A 19,443-nucleotide genomic window follows, 5' to 3' on the forward strand; every position below is an offset into this window, starting at 1 on the left:
AGGGGTCGGAGTCAGTGAGGTGGGTGTGTCTGCGGAGTCAGGCCTGCATACTCAGGCCGTCAGCGACAGGTAGAGCATTTCGCTTCTATATATGATTCATTGCGTACGAATGGCGTCCTCCAATATGTGCTCCTGTGATTCCTGGTGTTGCGGTTGTTATACACTATGGGGGTCATTCTGACCTCGGCGGTAAAAGGCCCTTACCGCCGGTCAGAAGTCCGCCATTCTACCGCCGCGGCCGCGGTAAACCGCCACGGTCATTCTGACCACCAACTGTGAAACCGCCAAAAATCCGACATCCAAGGAAGGCCGCCTCATCAGCGGGCCGCGGAAAACTGGAGATGACCAAACCTCCACCGTCACGCCAACACAAACACGCCCATGCCATTCTGACCCACGAATCCACGTGGCGGTCTTTCAACCGCGGTATTCCATTGGCGGTACACACCGCCGCGCTCAAAATACACACACAGCTCCAAAACACAGCCACATTGGACAATTTGAAATACACACACCTGACACACATACAAACAACACTCCCACACATCCAATCAACTATAAAACACACACCCACATCACCCACAAACCCCCACTAGTTGGAAATCGGAGAGAAGGCGATAGAGATAGAGATAGAGAGAGCGAGCACAGCAATCGAAAACCCCAACGCACACAGGAACCCAACTTCATCACCCACACCACATTTACGCACACATCACCACATATCACCACGCACATCACCACAAACACCACCCCACACCTCATCCACACCACCCCATGGCACCCCAAAGACACCCCAGGTTCTCGGACCAAGAACTCAGGGTCATGGTGGAGGAAATTATAAGGGTTGAGCCCCAGCTCTTCGGCACACAGGTGCAGCACACCACTATAGCAAAGAAGGCTGAGCTATGGCAAAGGATCGTAGACAGGGTCAACGCTGTGGGACAGCATCCCAGAAATCGGGAAGATATCAGAAAGCGATGGAACGACCTACGGGGGAAGGTGCGCTCGATGGTGTCGCGACACAACATCGCTGTGCAGAAGACTGGCGGCGGACCCCCACCCACTCCACCCCAATTCACAGCATGGGAGCAAGAGGTAGTAAACATCCTGCATCCTGATGGCCTCGCTGGAGTACACGGAGGAATGGACTCTGGTAAGTCGAATCTCAACTACTTCACCCCCCCCCAACCACCAGCATGCCAACCCCCCCCACCCCCAATCTCAACCCCCCAGCACACAACCTCCCTGCCAATGTCTCACCAGCACAACCCAGCCTAAACAACACCAACCCCTGAATGCCAACACAAACCATAGACAGCCACCACCAAAGCATGACCATTGCACATACCCATACACCCCCCCCACCACCCTCACAACACCTCCCACAAGGGAATGCCAGCACTGGGTGACAAGGGCACTCAATATGCACGCCATGGCACACACAGGAACAATAACCATACTCCTTTACCCCTGCAGGGCCCGAACGCCAACACACCGCCACGGAGGGTCCAGATTTGTCCATCCCACCCCCAGAACAGGCCCCCAGCGAGGACAGCAGCTCTGTCGACCTAGAACCTGATGACCAGCCCGGACCATCGGGGACCTCTGGACAGTTGGTTCCCCACACACAGACACAGGCCACAGCAGACCCAACCCCCTCTGGGAACACCAGCACAGCTCCCACCCAGCGGGCCCATGCCTCTGTCTCGCGGACGCGTCAATCAGCGGTGTGTCCGCCACTACAGGGCACCCAGGCTGACCCAACACCCCAACAACAACAGGGACCTGGGGGCAGTGGTAGTGGGCACACCGTCCAGGGGACAGAGGCCCGGGGAAACAGGGCAACTGGGAGGGCTGCTGTGCGACAGGGGGGGAGGACAGGCCCAGGGAACCCACTCTCCAAGAGGCCCTCACCACCATCATGGGAGCATACCATCACTCCCAGGAGACGATGGCGACGGTACTGGCCAGGTTCACCGAGATCCAGGCACAGCAGGAGGAACGGTACATGGGGTTCAGCAATGAACTCAGGAACATCGCTACCGCTATGGGGACCATAGTCCAGGCCCTCAACCGGATAGAAACCACATTGCGGGACCATGTGGCACCACAAAGGGCCCCTGTCACTAGCCAGGAACAGCCTACCACCTCCGCCGGCGCTAGTGGTCAGGAGGCCCCCACAGAACGACGCCCCACCAGAACCCCACCTCCTGCTGAAGAACAACCACCCCGCAAGAGGAACCTGAGATCTCACAGGAAGACAGAGTAGGATGCCAAGACCCCCGCCAGCATAAGATACCCTCTGATGTCATCCCACTGTCCCACAGTGTCACCCTGTCCAACCTTGAACTGCCCCTGCTCCATCCTTCCACAGGCATATGGAAAATGCACCTGTGAAACTGAGAACTGGGCTCTGCCATGGACATAACTCCACCCGCACCCATCACCGTTTTAATATCATGTACCAATATCTAGCACTAAAAATAAATCACTCATTGCACTGAAATCATTCAGGAGTCAGCCTGTATTATTTACAAATGTATAACACATTACTGATCAATAATGTTCTGTTATTTTTGTGATGACAACATACCGATGTCAATAAGCATTAGTCCATGGGCTAACCAAGCAGAAGTCACGCAGTGGGTCATACAGCACTGAAAAGGGAAGGGAAAATCAAACATCAGTTTAAAAGAACTGGGGGGAAATACACAAAGTAAAGATGCAGGGGGCTTTCAGTAAATGTTAAATGGCGTGGGTGATTCTTACCTGTGTGCTACTGAAAATACTGTTGGATAACTCTGTCCCTGTTGTCTGGGTCGTTCTCTTCGTCTTCCTCCTCTTCACTCTCCGCAGGCTCCACAGCTGCTTCAACACCACCATCTGGACCATCCTCCTGCAGGAAAGGCACCAGACGTCGCAATGCCAGATTGTGAAGCATACAGCAGGCCACGATGATCTGGCACACCTTCTTTGGTGAGTACATCAGGGATCCCCCTGTCATATGCAGGCACCTAAACCTGGCCTTCAGGAGGCCAAAGGTTCTTTCTATAATCCTCCTAGTTCGCCCATGGGCCTCATTGTACCGTTCCTCTGCCCTGGTCCGGGGATTCCTCACTGGGGTCAATAGCCAAGGCAGGTTGGGGTAACCAGAGTCACCAATTAGCCACACACGTTGTCTCTGTAGCTGTTCCATCACATAAGGGATGCTGCTATTACGCATCACATACGCGTCATGCACTGACCCAGGGAACTTGGCATTCACATGGGAGATATACTGGTCAGCCAAACAGACCACCTGGACGTTCATAGAATGGTAACTTTTCCTGTTTCTGTACACCTGCTCATCGTCTTTTGGGGGTACTAAAGCCACATGGGTCCCATCAATGGCACCAATTATGTTGGGGATATGTCCAAGGGCATAAAAATCACCCTTCACAGTGGCCAAATCAACCTCCTCAGGGAATACAATGTAGCTCCGCATATGTTTCGTCGGGGCAGACAACACTCTAGACAACATTTTAGAAAACATAGGCTGAGACATTCCAGATGACGTGGCCACTGTTGTCTGGAATGAGCCACTTGCCAAAAAATGGAGTACTGACAGAACCTGCACTAGAGGGGGAATTCCTGTGGGTTGGCGGATGGGGGACATCAGGGCTGGCTCCAGCTGGGCACACAGTTCATGTATAGTGGCTCGGTCAAGTCGGTATCGTAGTATGATATGGCGTTCTTCCATTGTCGACAGGTCCACCAGCGGTCGGTACACGCGAGGATTCATCCTTCTCCTCGCAAGTCCCAGCGGACGGTGCCTAGGAAGGACAACATGGAGCACAGAGTCAAGCAAATCACAGGTACGTTCACCACAGCATGCCGAGCACACGATTATCTATGTATTGAAAGGCGTGTATGTGTGGCAATGCAAGGCCTAGGCCTGTGTGACGCAGTACAAATTATGCCATGTGGGCCCTTGAAATGGCGGCTGCCTGACCTGTGAAGTGGGACAATGGGATGTGAGGTCAAGACCGCTATACGAAGCCGCATTGGCTAACATTGAAGCCTATGGGTTTCAGGAGCCAATGACGAGGTGCGCCGGCTGTCGCGGTACGCACCGCCGCGGTACGCACCGCCGCGGGCGTGACCGCCATTTTTTATCTGCTTGATCACTCGAGACCTGATCATCCACTGGAGAGGACCTATACTGCAAGTGCTGCTGTGACCTCGGTCTGGAAGTGACAATGGCTACTGCGACTGGGGAAAGGGCCCCTGCCTTCACGTCTGAGGAGTTGGAGAAACTTGTGGATGGGGTCCTCCCCCAGTATGCGTTACTCTACGGTCCTCCAGGTAAGTACACTGGGTGCACATTGAATGGGCTATGCCTGTGTGGAGTGGGGTGGATGTAAGTTGGTGGGGTGGGGGGCGAATGAGGAGTGCAACGCACGACAGATGAGAGCATGTGCCATATGGCAAGGTTGGGGAGGGGGGGCCAATCGCATCTAACATGCAGAAAATTGATGAATTTTTCCTTCCCACCCTGTACATGTCAAATAGGTCAGCGCCCATCAGAAAGTGGACATTTGGCATGCCATCGCCAAGGAAGTCCGGGCCCTGGGGGTCCACGTCAGACGGGGCACCCACTGCCGCAAGAGGTGGGAGGACATCCGCCGCGGGACCAGGAAGACCGCCGAGTCACTGCTGGGGATGGCCTCCCAACCTAGGAGGGGTGCCAGTCGTACCCTGACCCCCCTGATGTCCCGGATCCTGGCGGTGTCCTACCCTGATTTGGATGGGCGCTTGAGGACATCACAGCAGACACAAGGGGGTGAGTATCAGCACATTCTGCTATCTCTCTGCGCAGTGGAGGCGTCTGGGTGGGGGAGGAGGGTTGTGGGTGACATTAGGCCAGGGCGCTTTCTGTAGTGTAGTCCTCTCCTTTAGGCATGGCCCTGTGCTCCCGGCCCCCACCTCTGTAGGGTGACAAGTACAGCTATCGATGGTCCAGCATCACACATGTGCGCGTTTGTCGTCTCTAGACCTGTTGTCCTAGTCAGAAGTACTGAGTAGTGTACCCCGAATGCGCGGCTTAGTGCATGAGGCTCCTGTGTCTGTCCTCTCCGCCAACGGTGTTGACATTGCATGCACTCAACCTGGTCTTCGTTTTTCTCCCCCCACCCTTCTTCTTCATCTTCTTGTGCATGTGTGCATTAGCATCATCAGGCGGAGGAGAATTGGCATCGGAGCACGAGGGAGCTGCAAGTCACAAGGCCCCGGTGGGCCCAGGAACAGACACCGAGGGCACCAGTGATCCGGAGGGCGAGGGGAGCACCACAACGGGGACCGGTGGTGAGACCAGCGACACCGACACGTCCTCGGATGGGAGCTCCCTAGCGGTGGCGGCAACATCCGGCGCACCAGCCCCGCCCTCCCAGCAGCCCCTCAGCCTACGCTCCGTGCCCGCTCGCCCAGGAAGGCGGGCGTCTCCTTCACCCCAGGCACCTCAGCCCCTGCCCCTGTCACCCCTGCTGCCCTCAGTGAGGAGGTCATTGACCTCCTTCAGACCATCATTGTTGAGCAGACCTTTTGAATGCCATCCAGGGGGTAGAAAGGGAGGTGCATCGGAGCAATGCCTACCTGGAGGGCATTCATTCGGGTCAGGCTGCCCATCAACGATTGTTCAATGCTCTGGCCTCAGCACTGACGGCAGCCATTGTCCCTGTTTCCAGCCTCCCTCTTCTGACTGCCTCCACCCTGTCTCTGTCTCCTGTTCCTCAGCCTATCCCATCCACACCATCAGACCAGCCTGCACACACCTCAACACCCAAGGGCAGCGCATCCAGACACAAGCACCACAGAACCCACAAGCATTCACGCAAGCAACACCCAGATGCAGACATTCCAACAGTCACTACCACCTCTGTGTCCCCCTCCTCCTCGTCTCCCTCCTCCCTCCCTGTGACGTCTACACTCACACCTGCTTGCACACCACCATCAGCCAGTGCTTCCATCACCAGCACACCCTCCAGTACAGTCCGCACACGTACAGTCACCACCCCCACTACCATTTACACGTCCCCTGTGTCCTCTCCCACTGTGTCTGTCACCCCCTCTTCCAAGACACACAAACGCAGGCAGACACCCACCCAACAGCCATCCACCTCACGACAGCCTCCAGCACAAGCACCTGCACCCAAAGACAGCACACCTGACTCTCCTACAACCACATCCTCTTCCTCCACTCCCATCACCACTTCTCCTACCCTTTACCTTGGTCCTAAAAAACTTTTCCTCGCTAATCTTAACCTCTTTCCCTCCCCTGACCCACCCCCTCCATCTGCAAAGAGTCCCAAGAGCACCTCAGCCACCACCAGCCCAGCTTCGAGTGTCACTGTGGTGCATGGGTTCTGGAGTCCACCCTTTGCCAGCAGTGACACTTCAATCAGCAGCAAGGGGACAGCCAGCCCCCCCCCCAGGCAAGAGGACCAGGAAACTAAAGGGCTGCCGTGAGAGGACTGACACGGCTGCCCCCAAGGAGCAAAGTTCGCCCACTTCACCAGCCACAACATCTAGGGGAGGCAAGGGCCCGAGAGCCCCATCTAAGGAGCGAAAGGGCAGCAGGGCGTAGAAGTCAGCCAGCAGGAGCGCGGAGCAGGAGGGGCCCACAAGCCCCATCCCGGGTGTTAGGGAGGACACCAAAGGGCCCAGGACTCCGTCACCGAAGGGTCCAGCAACAGCACGGTCGGAGGGCGACTGAGCAGGGAGTCCAGGCCAGGTCTGGCTCCCTTGACTTACTGGACAAGCACCGCTGAAGAGGGCCCCGCCGTGCAAAAGAGCACCGCTGAACAGGGCCCCGCCGTGCAGAAGAGCACCGCTGAACAGGGCCCCGCCGTGCAGAAGAGCACCGCTGAACAGGGTCCTGCCGTGCAGAAGAGCACCGCTGAACAGGGCCCCGCCGTGCAGAAGAGCACAGCTGAACAGGGCCCCGCCGTGCAGAAGAGCACCGCTGAACAGGGCCCTTCATGTCAAGCACCGCTCCGCTGGGCCCCGCCATCTCAAGCACCGCTCCGCTGGGCCCTTCCTGTCAAGCACTGCTCCGCTGGGCACCGCCGTCTCAAGCACCGCTCCGCTGGGCCCTTCCTGTCAAGCACCGCTCCGCTGGGTCCTTCCTGTCAAGCACCGCTCCGCTGGGCCCTTCCTGTCAAGCACCGCTCCGCTGGGCCCTTCCTGTCAAGCACCGCTCCGCTGGGCCCCGCCGTCTCATGCACCGCTCCGCTGGGCCCTTCCTGTCAAGCAGCGCTCCGCTGGGCCCTTCCAGTCAAGCACCGCTCCGCTGGGCCCCGCCGTCTCAGGCACCACTCCGCTGGGCCCTTCCTGTCAAGCACCGCTCCGCTGGGCCCCGCCGTCTCAAGCACCGCTCCGCTGGGCCCTTCCTGTCAAGCACCGCTCCGCTGGGCCCTTCCTGTCAAGCACCGCTCCGCCGGGCACCGCTGTCTCAAGCACCGCTGCGCTGGGCCCTTCCTGTCAAGCACCGCTCCGCTGGGCCCTGCCGTCTCAGGCATCGCTCCGCTGGGCCCTTCCTGTCAAGCACCGCTCCGCTGGGCCCCGCCGTCTCAAGCACCGCTCAGCTGGGCCCTTCCTGTCAAGCACCGCTCCGCTGGGCCCTTCCTGTCAAGCACCGCTCCGCTGGGCACCGCCGTCTCAAGCACCGCTCCGCTGGGCCCTTCCTGCATGCACTGTTAACGGTTCACTGTGCCCACCATGCCTCCTCCTTGACCAGTGGAGACTGTAATCCACCTGATGGACTGTGGCTTTGCACTCCCCAGGATGGAACAGTGGGCAACCCACCTACTGTATAGACTTGAGAGACTGTGGCTTTGCACTCCCCAGGATGGCACAGTGGGCAACCCACCAACTGTAGAGACTTGAGAGACTGTGGCTTTGCACTCCCCAGGATGGAACAGTGGGCAACCCACCTACTGTAGAGACTTGAGAGACTGTGGCTTTGCACTCCCCAGGATGGCACAGTAGGCATGGTGGCCCCTTCGTGGATCTGGCGTTGTGGACTCATGTGGCTGTGGTGCCCCCCCTTCCCTTCCCCCTGAGGTGCCTGTAGTTTTTTCATCAGATGCCCCTGCAGTGTTCTCTCCAGAGGACTCAGGTCTCCTGTGTGGGCTTTGCCCTTGTATTGTTACACTTTGGCCCACGGACACTTCGATTTTCTTTTGATGTGCAGGACTAATTGCCTCGGTTATCCATTGCACTGTATATAGAATTATTTTGATATTGATTTTTTGGCTAGTTGACCATTACTTTTCAGAGCCTATTTTGTACATAAATTTTTATTCACAATTTAATTATGTCTTTGCATTTTTCAGGGGGGTTTGGGTGGTGTCACTGTGACTTGTTGCTCTGCATTGGTGTGTACATAGTTTGGGGGGGTGGGGGTCGCATATGTGTGTGCCGTAAGCTTTCCTCCTCCCCCCTCCCGTGTGTCGTAGGTACAGTACTCACCGTTGTCGTCTGCGCCGGCGTTCGTACTCATGGTAGATGAGCAGGTAGACGAGAGCAGGTAGGATGTTTAATTCGGGTTCCATGCTGTCCTCCTTCCTCGTGGAGTGCGTAGAGGTGAGCGTTTTCCCGTTCGTAGTCTGTTTCCGCCATGTTTTTATCGGCGGGGCTCCCGCCCCGGAAAAGGTGGCGGACTGGTGAGTTATGATACTGTGGGCGGTACATTGTCTGCCGCCTGTCTGTTGGCGGTGACCGCTGTGCTGTTTGTCTGTACCGCCGTGGCGGGCGGAGCGTTAATGTGGCGGGCTGTGTTGGCGGTTCCCGCCAGGGTCAGAATTCAATTTTTTGGACCGCCAGCCTGTTGGCGGGTTGGCCGCCGCTTTATCACCGACCGCCAGGGTTAGAATCACCCCCTATGTGGTTTGCACCCAGTATTCGCTATTGTATTTAATTGTGCCGTCACTCCAGTGTGTGCTATGATTAGTTAGTTATTGCCCGTTCGTGCGGTTTATTCAGGGGGGTAGTTCATCATCTTTGCTTTCTAAAAGTGTCACAAAGGAGCTCCAGGTCTCTACTCCTTTGACCTGTATCCCCTTGTCCTGGAGTGAGTGCAGTGTTTGTTCTTCTGCTTTTGCCCAGCGCAGTAGCTCCGTTTGCCATTGACATATGCTAGGCGTGCTGGGTGCTTTCCAATGCATGGCTATCAGGCGTCTGTACAATACTAGTGCTAGTGCAATGCATCTGTGTGTCTGCTTCCGTCTTTTAGATCTTACTCCTATACCCAATAGACACAGCTCAGGACTAAGAGACATTGGAATATCGGTCCACTCAGTCAACAGATTTATGATATCATTCCATGTGTTTTGAATTGGTGAGTATTCCCATGTCATGTAGAAAAAGGTGGCTTCTGTGGTGCCGCATCTTGGGCACCTCTGTGGCGTTTGGGGGAACATGCGTGCTAGTCGATTAGGTGACAAATATGCTTGATGTACATAATTAAACTGGGTGTAACGGAATCGGGGGTTGCGAGATACTTCATAAACCATTGTCATAGCCTGGTTCCATGCTTGTGTTGAGAGCGGCTCTGAAAGGACCTGATCCCACCTATTTTTTGCTTGTTCCTGCCTCTGTTCGATATGCGTTGTCAGGATTTTATATATTCTGGATACGTTTATTGGAGTTGCTGCGTTTTCTAACAAATCATGTAATATAGGGGCAGTTTTTGGCTCATTATGCCCACATTTCCAGGTTGAGCGAACTAAGGGCCAGATGTAGGAAACAAAAAAATTGCGAGTCGCATTTTGCGAGTCAATGCGACTCACAAAATGCGACTCGCAAATTGGTATGCCAGGAAAGAAAACGGTCCGATTTAGCGACTCGCATCCGGACTCGCAACGCTGTGTGCGAGTCCGCAGATTGCGAGGTCGCTGTTTGCGAGTGTGCAAAAAACGAACTCGCAATTAGCGAGTTGGTGTCGCAAATTGCGAGTTCCCTCAAAATTGCTTGCAGGTGCAGCAGAACACTCCAGAAAGCATACCAAAACACTCTGGAAACACTTCCTGGCACATGATGATGACATCACAGCCAGGAAGTTAACAAATACACCTGGGAGGAGGCTGGACCACACCATTTTACAACTGCCAGTCTGCACACTGAGCTAGCTGCAGCAGCCATGGAGGGAACCCCCCGAAAAAGGAAAATTAAATTCTCAGAGAGGGAGCTTGAGGTGCTGACCGAAGAATGTTGTCAGCACCATGATGAGCTCTTTGGGAGAGCTGCCCTCACTGTTCCAGAGGCCACCAAAAGAAAAATCTGGCAGGAAATGCAGGAGAAAATCAATGCCCTGGGGGTGAGCCACAGGACAATTGAGGACATAAGGAAGAGGTGGTATGACCTCCGCTCCCGGACCAAGGAGAGGGTGGCAGAAAGGCTCCGGGAGATGAGAGGCACTGGAGGGGGACCATCATCTGTGCCACCACCCACACCCCTTGAAGACAGGATTGAGCAAACCTTTGAGCCGGAGGCAGTGTCTGGATTTGGGGACCTGGACACTTCAGAGCCCAGCACATCAACCGGTGAGTACCATGTGATAAGCCTGTACCCCTATCAATGTCATACCCCACCCACCATGTACACATGTGCATGCACAACCAAATAAGCTCCATTTCAGGGTAGAAAAAGCCAGAATGATGCATTATGGGAAATGTAGTCCAATAGGCAGTGCATAGGCAAATGTTTATTAGGAATTGTGCAACAGATACTAGACACTGACAGTGTGTTCCCCATGTCCCACAGGTCTCCAGCAAGACACCCCCTACACCCCAAGCACCCAGGCCCAGGAGGACACCCCAGGACCCTCCAGCACCCCCACATGCACAGTCAGCAGCATTCCTGCAGTTGTAACGCCTGCTGCAACAGCAACGCCAGGAGCTGCCCCAGCATTAGCCAGGGAGGATACAGGTGCGAGGACAGGGCAGCCACCACTGCGCAGGCGTCGCAGGGCAAGAGCGTCTGATATCCGGATTCATCCTCCAACCAGCAGTGAGGCACATCTGCTGCGGGGTCAGCACCAGCAAAACACAACATTGGGCAGGATCAGTGGGGTGCTGCACCGCATTGAAAGACAAAACCAGGCAAGCATGCGGCACCTCAACAGGCGGATGGACCTGATGTGCCAGAACACTGGGGACATTGCCTCTGCCATCAGGGAACTGGCGGCCGGACTGCTGGGTCAAGCAGAGGCTGGGCGGCGCAGGGATAGGCAGATTATGTTAAGACTGGACAGGATGGCCACATCAATCGGCAGGCTAGCCATCAACACAACAGGCCTGTCAAGGAGGACAGTTGGCCTGCAAATTGAGATGGGCCATTTTGCTGGGGATGTTGCCAGGGGCCTGGGAAGTCTCACACATATCATTGAACTAATGGAGACACGTGAGATGTCGAGGGCCACCGGGGAAACACCCCAAGATAGTGAAGAGGGCTCCACAGTGAGCAGTGTATCTGCCACTGACAGTAGGGTGCTAAGGAGTGGGAGGCAGAGCACCATAGATGCAGCTGGGACCAGCCAGGCTGGCAGGAGGGGCAGGAGAAGTTAGCCAACAGCCCGGACAAACAAATGTGGCACATGGCTTTAATGTGCCACATGAGTGGTTGGCATTTCCCTGCCCATGGACAATTGAATCATGTATATAGTTCATCCATTACATTATTAAAACAGTTATTTCTCTTCCACTTAACAAAAGGAGTGTCTGGTTAATGGGTGAGTATGGTGGGAGTTTACACGTACCGTCCAAAATATTGCGTTGCAATGTGTTCCCGTCTCAGTCTGCCTTGATTAGCTAGACTCCTATCCCCATGATGGCGGTGTCGTTGTTCTTTCCTCATCAGGATCTGGGTCTGCAGGGGTGAGAGGTAGCCCACGTCTGGTGGCTATGTTGTGGAGGATGGCGCATGCAACCACAATTTTGAAGGCGGTAATGGGGGTGTATTGGAGGGCGCCTCCGCTGCGGTGGAGGCATCGGAATCTTGCCTTCAGGAGTCCGAAGGTGCGCTCGATCAGGTTCCTGGTCCTCTTATGCGCACTGTTGTATTGCCTCTCTGATTCATTGCTGGGTGTTAAAAATGGAGTCATGATCCATGGCCTTAGAGCATATGCACTGTCACCTGTTGGGCACAAAAGTACACTGTTAGTAAGTCCAGATAGTCGTGCACAGTGACCTGTGTGTATGTCTGCAAGGTGTATGCAGCTCTACCTAGGAGGTATCCGTCTCCAAACTCCCCACGTTCCAGGCGTTGATGGATCCCACTATGTCTAAAAATGTATGAGTCATGGGTACTGCCTGGAAACTTAGCTACGATGTCCGTGATGACGTAATGGGCATCACAAACAACCTGTATGTTGAGTGAGTGGGTACACTTTCTGTTGCGAAAAATATGTTCCAGATTAGCGGGGGGGCTTATTTGAATGTGTGTCCCATCTACACATCCAATGACCTGGGGGAAGTGGGCAATGCGGTAATAGTCCAGCTTCGTGCTGTTAATTTCTGCCTCATTCCTTGGTAAGTATATGAACTGAGACCTGTGCGCTACTAAGGCATCTAAATGCCCTGAGGAACCTTGACACTGCACTTTGGGATACCCCACCTGCCACGGCAATGACCCCCTGATAGCTCCCTGATGCCAAGAGGTGCAGTGCGCATAGTACTTGCACATGCGTAGGGATGGCGCAGCCACGCAGGGTCTTGTGTTCTAGCTGTGGTTTTAGTAAATCTATTAATTCTAGAATGGCAGCGCTGCTAAGGCGGTATTTATCATAGATCTCCTCTTCAGTTTGCTGGAAAAGGGTCTGCCTTGTTCTATATATCTTCTCCTGTCTGTGGCCCCTCCTCCTTCTCTGCTGGGCTGCGTAGACTCTCCTCCTCACTGCTATAAGGTATATGTCCGCCATCTTGAGTGACCCAGATGCCTTCTGGGTCTCCTTTTATGCTTTGGTAATGGTTACCACCTGCTCTGAGTTAGTGGTAAATGCAACTTGCAAACTGGGTTTTTTGCGACTAGTCGCAATTTGCGAGTTGCAATTGCATAAGCTTTGCGAGTCGCAAATTGCGACACGCACATTGCGGGTCGCAAAAGGGGGTCGCAATGGGTGCGACTCGCAAACGGGGCACAACGCTTTTTGCAAGTCGGAAATGGGCTTTTTGCATCCCATTTCCGATTTTGCACTGTCGCAAATTGCGATTCTGCCCGTTTGCGAGTCGCAAACCTTTGCTACATCTGGCCCTAAGTGTCATAATGCACCGAATGCTATGAAGCTTCCCTGTCCCAAATTATGGGCGTTAGATAGTGCCTCGTATGTTAGGATGCGGCCTTCGCTATAAATGTCACCCGTAGTTTGTATGCCCTTCTCTGGCCAAGTGTTCAGGCCTACCTTCCCTGCTATGTTTTCGATTTTCGGGATGGCCAGTAGTGGGATCCTAGGAGAGTATTGTGGCTCTTTGTCCCCTGCTAGTGCGAAGCATCCCCATATCCAATGAGCGACATTCAGTAGAATGTTTTGTGTGTGTGTTGATCTATCGCGGCACATCAGGTATTGTAATATGTTAGTGTGTCTCAGATCCTTGAGCATTGTCTGTGTTTCTTCATACGTAAGATTACCAAGTCATTGAAACACCCATTGTAGCTGGGCAGAGGCATAGTATAATTCGTATCTTGGTGCTCCCTGGCCTCCCAACATTAGTGGTTGATGTATTTTTGTTAGCGCTACGCGACGACTGCAGTTGCCCCATATTAAGTCTGCTATTCAGTGGTTTGAAAAAAGAAGCCGGGAGCATCAATTGGAGCGCCATGAAGAAATAGAGCAGACGCAGTAGTATTATCATCTTTTCTATAGCCACTCTTCCCATAGGAGAGAGTGGGAGTGAGCGCCAGAAGGGCAGTGAGCCCCTGACGGAGCGGATCACTTGTCCCAGGTTGCCATCTTTCAGATCCTGTGGGTCGTGATATACATTTATTCCTAAATATTTAAACGTGGTGTAGCACCACTTCAGGTCACCCGGGCTAGCGGTCAACCGGTGTGTTTCGGGTACTGGTCGCATAGGGAATAGGCAGGATTTTGACCAATTCACTTTTAACCCGGACAACACCCCGAATTTGTATAGTAACCCCAACAAGTCAGGTAGGGATTCGGAATAATTACGTAAGAATATTAATGCATCGTCCGTGTACAGTGACACTATGCGGTGCGTATGTCCGTCTGGGATGCCCCACGCGGGGGCTAATGTACGTAGCCGGGTGGCAAGTGGTTCAGTGGCGAGGGCGAACAACAGTGGGGATAACGGGCAGCCCTGCCTAGTGCCCCTTTCTATGGGGAACATCTCAGATATTGTGTCGGCTGTCTTGACTCTCGCTGTTGGGCTGGAATAGAGAACCCTGACCCAGCTGATGTATGTCTTACCGAAGCCCATGCGTGTTAGGGTTTCTATAAGGAAGGGCCATCCCAGAGTGTCGAACGCTTTTTCAATGTCAAGGGATACTGCTACTTGTTTATGTTCGCACTCTGGGGTGTTTGCCATTAGACGCATTAGGTTCCGTATATTAGTAAAAGTGTTGCGGCCAGGTATGAAACCGGTTTGATCATGATGGACCAAGTCCGAAATACATGGGAGTAGCCAGTTTGCCAGGATTTTGCCCGGCAACTTTAAGGACCAGGAATTAAAGAAGTCACCAAAGCTCAAGAAAAATAAATAAGCATCTTATCTGTCAATTTTTTGTAGTGCCTACCAATCAAGCCGGAGGCATGAGGGCACAGACAGTAGGCATGAAAAAAAAGACAGGAGGCAAAGACAAACAGCCAGTGGGCGGGAACACACAGACAGGAGCCAAGAACACACACATGAAGCATGAGGACACAGACAAGATGCAAAAACACTCAGACAGGAGGCATGGGGACACAGGAAGCAAGGGCATACAGACAATAGACAGGAACCCACAGACGGTAGGCACGGACACACAGACAGGGGGCAAGAACAACATACAGCTTCACCCCCATTATTTTCAGAGAGAAAAATGGAAGTACTCCTGAGGCCGGACTTACATCACCCACATGCCAAACATAAGTAACATAATGGGGAGCCGCGGTCAATGGCCCATAGGTCAAGGGAGCCGTAGGCCAAAAAAGTTTGGGAACCACTGCTTTACTTGTTTGCATTCTGCAATGCGGACATCGCGCTCTAGCCGACGGAGCTCCAGCGTCAGTGTTTGTCGTATTCCCACTGCCATCGATATACATGTGCCCCTTAGTACTGCCTTGTGTGTGTCCCATTCATTTGCTCTAGAGCTTGTGGTCTCGTTATTTATGGTAAAATATGAGGCAATATGTGTAGCTATTTCTTTTCTAAAGGGGGGGTCCTACAGTAACCGTGGTTGAAGTCGCCAAGTTGGGATGCAAGCACGTGGTCTGCCCCATTTGATGTGAGCGACCAGTGGACAATGGTCTGAGATTAGTCTTGCAGTGTATTCTGCGCCCATTATTTTATGCGTCAAGTCCTGTGAACTAAATATCAAATCTATGCGGGTGTGTAGCAAATGTACGGGGGAGTGGTACGAGTATTCCCTTACTTGAGGATGTAGGTGTCTCCATACGTCTATGAGGCGTCGGTCTGTTATCCATGACTGTAACATCTCAGAGTTTTTCCTTACTGGGGCGGCTATCAGTGGGGGGTGTGACCTGTCCATATCTATTTGCGGAATGCAGTTCATGTCCCCTCCCCAGATACTAGGTGAAGTTAAATCATTTGATAGGTGTGAGATTGTGTTTCGTAAGAACTCGCCCTGTTTAACATTCAGGACGTATATCCCATTGATTACTAGTGTTTCACCGTCTAGAGAACCTACTAGTTGTATAAACCTGCCATCTTTATCCGTATTGCTGTGTTCTACTACGTATGGGACCCCTGGAGCTATCCAAATCAGTACACCTCTAGCAAAAGTTGATGTCCCTGATCCGTACATTGCTCCTGCCCATTTCTTCTCTATGGGGGTCATTCTGACCCTGGCGGTCCATGCCCGCCAGGGCCGGGGTCCACGGAAGCACCTCCAACAGGCTGGCGGTGCTTCCAGGGCCATTCTGACCGCGGCGGTAAAGCCGCGGTCAGAAAAGGGGAACCGGCGGTTTCCCGCCGGTTTTCCCCTGGCACAGGGAATCCTCCATGGCGGCACTGCTTGCAGCGCCGCCATGGGGATTCCGAACCCCTTCCCGCCAGCCTGTTTCTGGCGGTTTACACCGCCAGAACCAGGATGGCGGGAACGGGTGTCGTGGGGCCCCTGGGGGCCCCTGCACTGCCCAGGCCACTGGCATGGGCAGTGCAGGGGCCCCCTAACAGGGCCCCATGAAGATTTTCACTGTCTGCTTTGCAGACAGTGAAAATCGCGACGGGTGCTACTGCACCCGTCGCACCCCTGCAACACCGCCGGCTCCATTCGGAGCCGGCTTCTATGTTGCAGGGGCTTTACCGCTGGGCCGGCGGGCGGCCATTTGGCGGTCGCCCGCCGGCCCAACCGGAAAGCCAGAATGGCATAGCGGCCATTTGGCGGTGACCGCATGACGGGCGGCGCCCGCCGCCCACCGCGGTCAGAATGACCGCCTATGTGTTTAATGTCTTCTGGGGTGACATGCGTTTCTTGTAATATAGCAATGTGGATGTGATGACGTTTTAAGTGCGCGTATATTCTATTGCTTTTGGACATTCCCGCCATACCCTTCACATTCCAAGTTAGTATGTTATAGATGGAGTGTTTGTGCATTGTATTTTACAGTGTTACCACTACCTTCCACCTTGCCCCAGGAGCCCACTGACCGAGCCCCCCATTTCCACTGTAGACCCCCACCAGAAGCCTACCCCCACAACCGCTGCCCCCACCCCCGCGCTGGATAAAGCCGACCTGAAGAAGGTGGGATAGAACCCAATATAAGAAGGGAGAAGTATAGGTAAACAACGTAAAAGGATATTTGGGCCAATGCCCAGCTTCAAACAGAGTGGCACAACTGGTGCCTAAACTTGAGTCTGTACAGATCAGTTCCATTCGGATACCGTTCAGGTGGTGGGGGGCGTGGGTTGGCGGAGGACGGGCACCTTGTCAGCCCACCACCCAAACATTTTTTTCCTCTGCGACGACCCTGGGTATGTTCGGATTATCTGGCTTTAATGTCTTGTGGCTTGTTTAATCTGCACAAGGTCCGGTCATGTTGTGGGAAGTCCATGTGTGTCCGTTTCCGCGTGTTAAAGGGAAGGGGACTCAGCCCCTATTGTCCTAGAATTGGCAGGCTCATTCGAGTTGACTTCTGTGGATCTTCAAATTTCGTCTGCCAGACGCGGAGTGAGGTCAGGACCACCAAGTAGCTGGGAGAGAGAGGAGCTGGAGCCACTCCGCACCAAGCCACTTTCATTTAAATCGTTTAGTCTTTGTTGTCTGCCATCAGACGTGTAAATGTGCTAGTGTCACTCACGGTTTTCGCTTGATCAGCTGCCATTTGTGATTTAGTTGGACGCGCCATGGCGTTTTTCTTTTTCTTTTTCTTGGAGCTGGGATTGATCCATTCCCCGCTTGCTGCATCTTCGTTGGACGGCTGAACCAGGCCCTTAGCATGTAACCATGTCCATGCATCTTCAGGGGTTGGGAACATAAGAGTTTTTTCATCCGCTATTATCCGGAGGCGAGCTGGGAACATAAGTGAATAAGTGATTTTGTGCTCACGCAATATTTATTTGATTTTGATATATGAAGCTCTTTTACGTTGTACTTCCATTGTGTAGTCTGGATAAGCAGTGACTTTGCTATTCTCCAGACTGACTGGTCCTGTGGTTATGAAATGTTGGAGGACATGGTCTCTGTCTCTGCAATTCAGGAAGCACGCTATCAGGGGGCGAGGTGGAGCGCCTGGCCGCAGAGGTCTGCCGGGGATTCTGTGTGCTCTATCTATCACTGGTGTTTTAGTAGAGTCTTGTATTTTCATTGTGTTTTTCAGCCAGCTCTCTAGAAATTCCTCAGCATTGGGTGCTTATTTCCTTTCTGGTATGCCTAGGAATCTGATATTGTTACATCTGGAGCGACCCTTCGCTTCCTCAGTCTTGCGTTGTAACTGCGTCATTTCCATTTCCATTTGCTGAATCTTAGTTTTCATGTCTGCAATCTTGGGTTGGACAGTTTTTAGTGCTAGTTCTGAGTTGTTGACCCTGTCCGTTAATTTGCGGTGATCCGCACTAAGTACTGTGACCTCCATGACCGCCGTGTTGATTTTGCCCTCAAGCGAGGACTTGGTGTCCATTATTGCTTGTAAAAGTTTGTCGAACTGCATAGAATGGGTGCGCAGTGTTTCGTTCACTTGATGGAGTGTTACGGATTGCATATCAAGCTCGCTTACGGGGGACGGTTTGTCACCGTCCATGTGGTTCCCTGGTTTGGGCTGTTTGGGCTTGACCATTGTGTCCTGCGGCGACGATTACTGCTGGGTCACAGGTTGAAGCTGGATTTGGTTGAAGTTGCCCAAAGCGAGCAGGGCGTGCTGATTTAACCTGGTTGACTCCGTTAATGAAGGTTACTTTGGGAGCTATTTGTGCCACTGTGATTATAGTTCTTCCCCTAATTCCAAAGAACTTATGTGATTTGGCAAGTTGTGTGGGGGCTTTTGCTCCGCCGTGGCGATTAGTGTGAGCTTATTTACCAGCAAGAGAGGTCAGAGGGCGTTCTGCAATTATTATCAGGGCTTAGGAAACACTTTGTCGAGGTGTGTATCATCCAAGCTACATTTCCGTTGAATCGGTGTTCTACCCAGAGTTTATGGTGCCCAATTGCGCCTCGCATTACTTAAGTTCCGTCTCCTCGTTGTTTATTTTGTTCATTAGGTGTTCGAGGAGTTACAGGTTAAACTACCCAATCCAACGTGGAGTTTTGATGTTAGGAATGCAATTGTTGGAAGTTCTGTCGAGTCCTGTGTTCGCTTTACGGACCTTTCATGTTTCTGTACACTTTACGCTGCATGAACAAAGCGATCTTGGGCGTGTGGTACTTTATGCAATGGTAAGTAATTTCTCTTGCTTTTTTGTGCGTTTATGTTCCATTTTTATTTATTTCATTTCTTGCTATTTGCCAACAGTGTCGCCCCAGTGGCCCCTGCCCAGCCTACTCTGCTCTTCTGTCTCTTCACGGGGGGGCGATCGCAGCCATCCACCGGGGGGGCGAGTCTCTGCGTCAGTATATTGGCCGCGGCTGGGGTTCCCACGACGATTCCCTTGGAGGCCCAGGCCCGGGTGACCGCCGCGCATCAGGCCTCGATCACGTCCACCGTCTCGGCGAAGACAGGGCCAGACGGTGAGCCGGGAGGTAGCGCCGAGGCCCGTCAGAGTCCGGCGACCGCTCCCGCTCCAAGCTGCGCCAAAC

This window comes from Pleurodeles waltl, chromosome 3_1, assembly GCF_031143425.1.
Source record: "Pleurodeles waltl isolate 20211129_DDA chromosome 3_1, aPleWal1.hap1.20221129, whole genome shotgun sequence".
Taxonomy (NCBI): Eukaryota; Metazoa; Chordata; class Amphibia; order Caudata; family Salamandridae; genus Pleurodeles; species Pleurodeles waltl.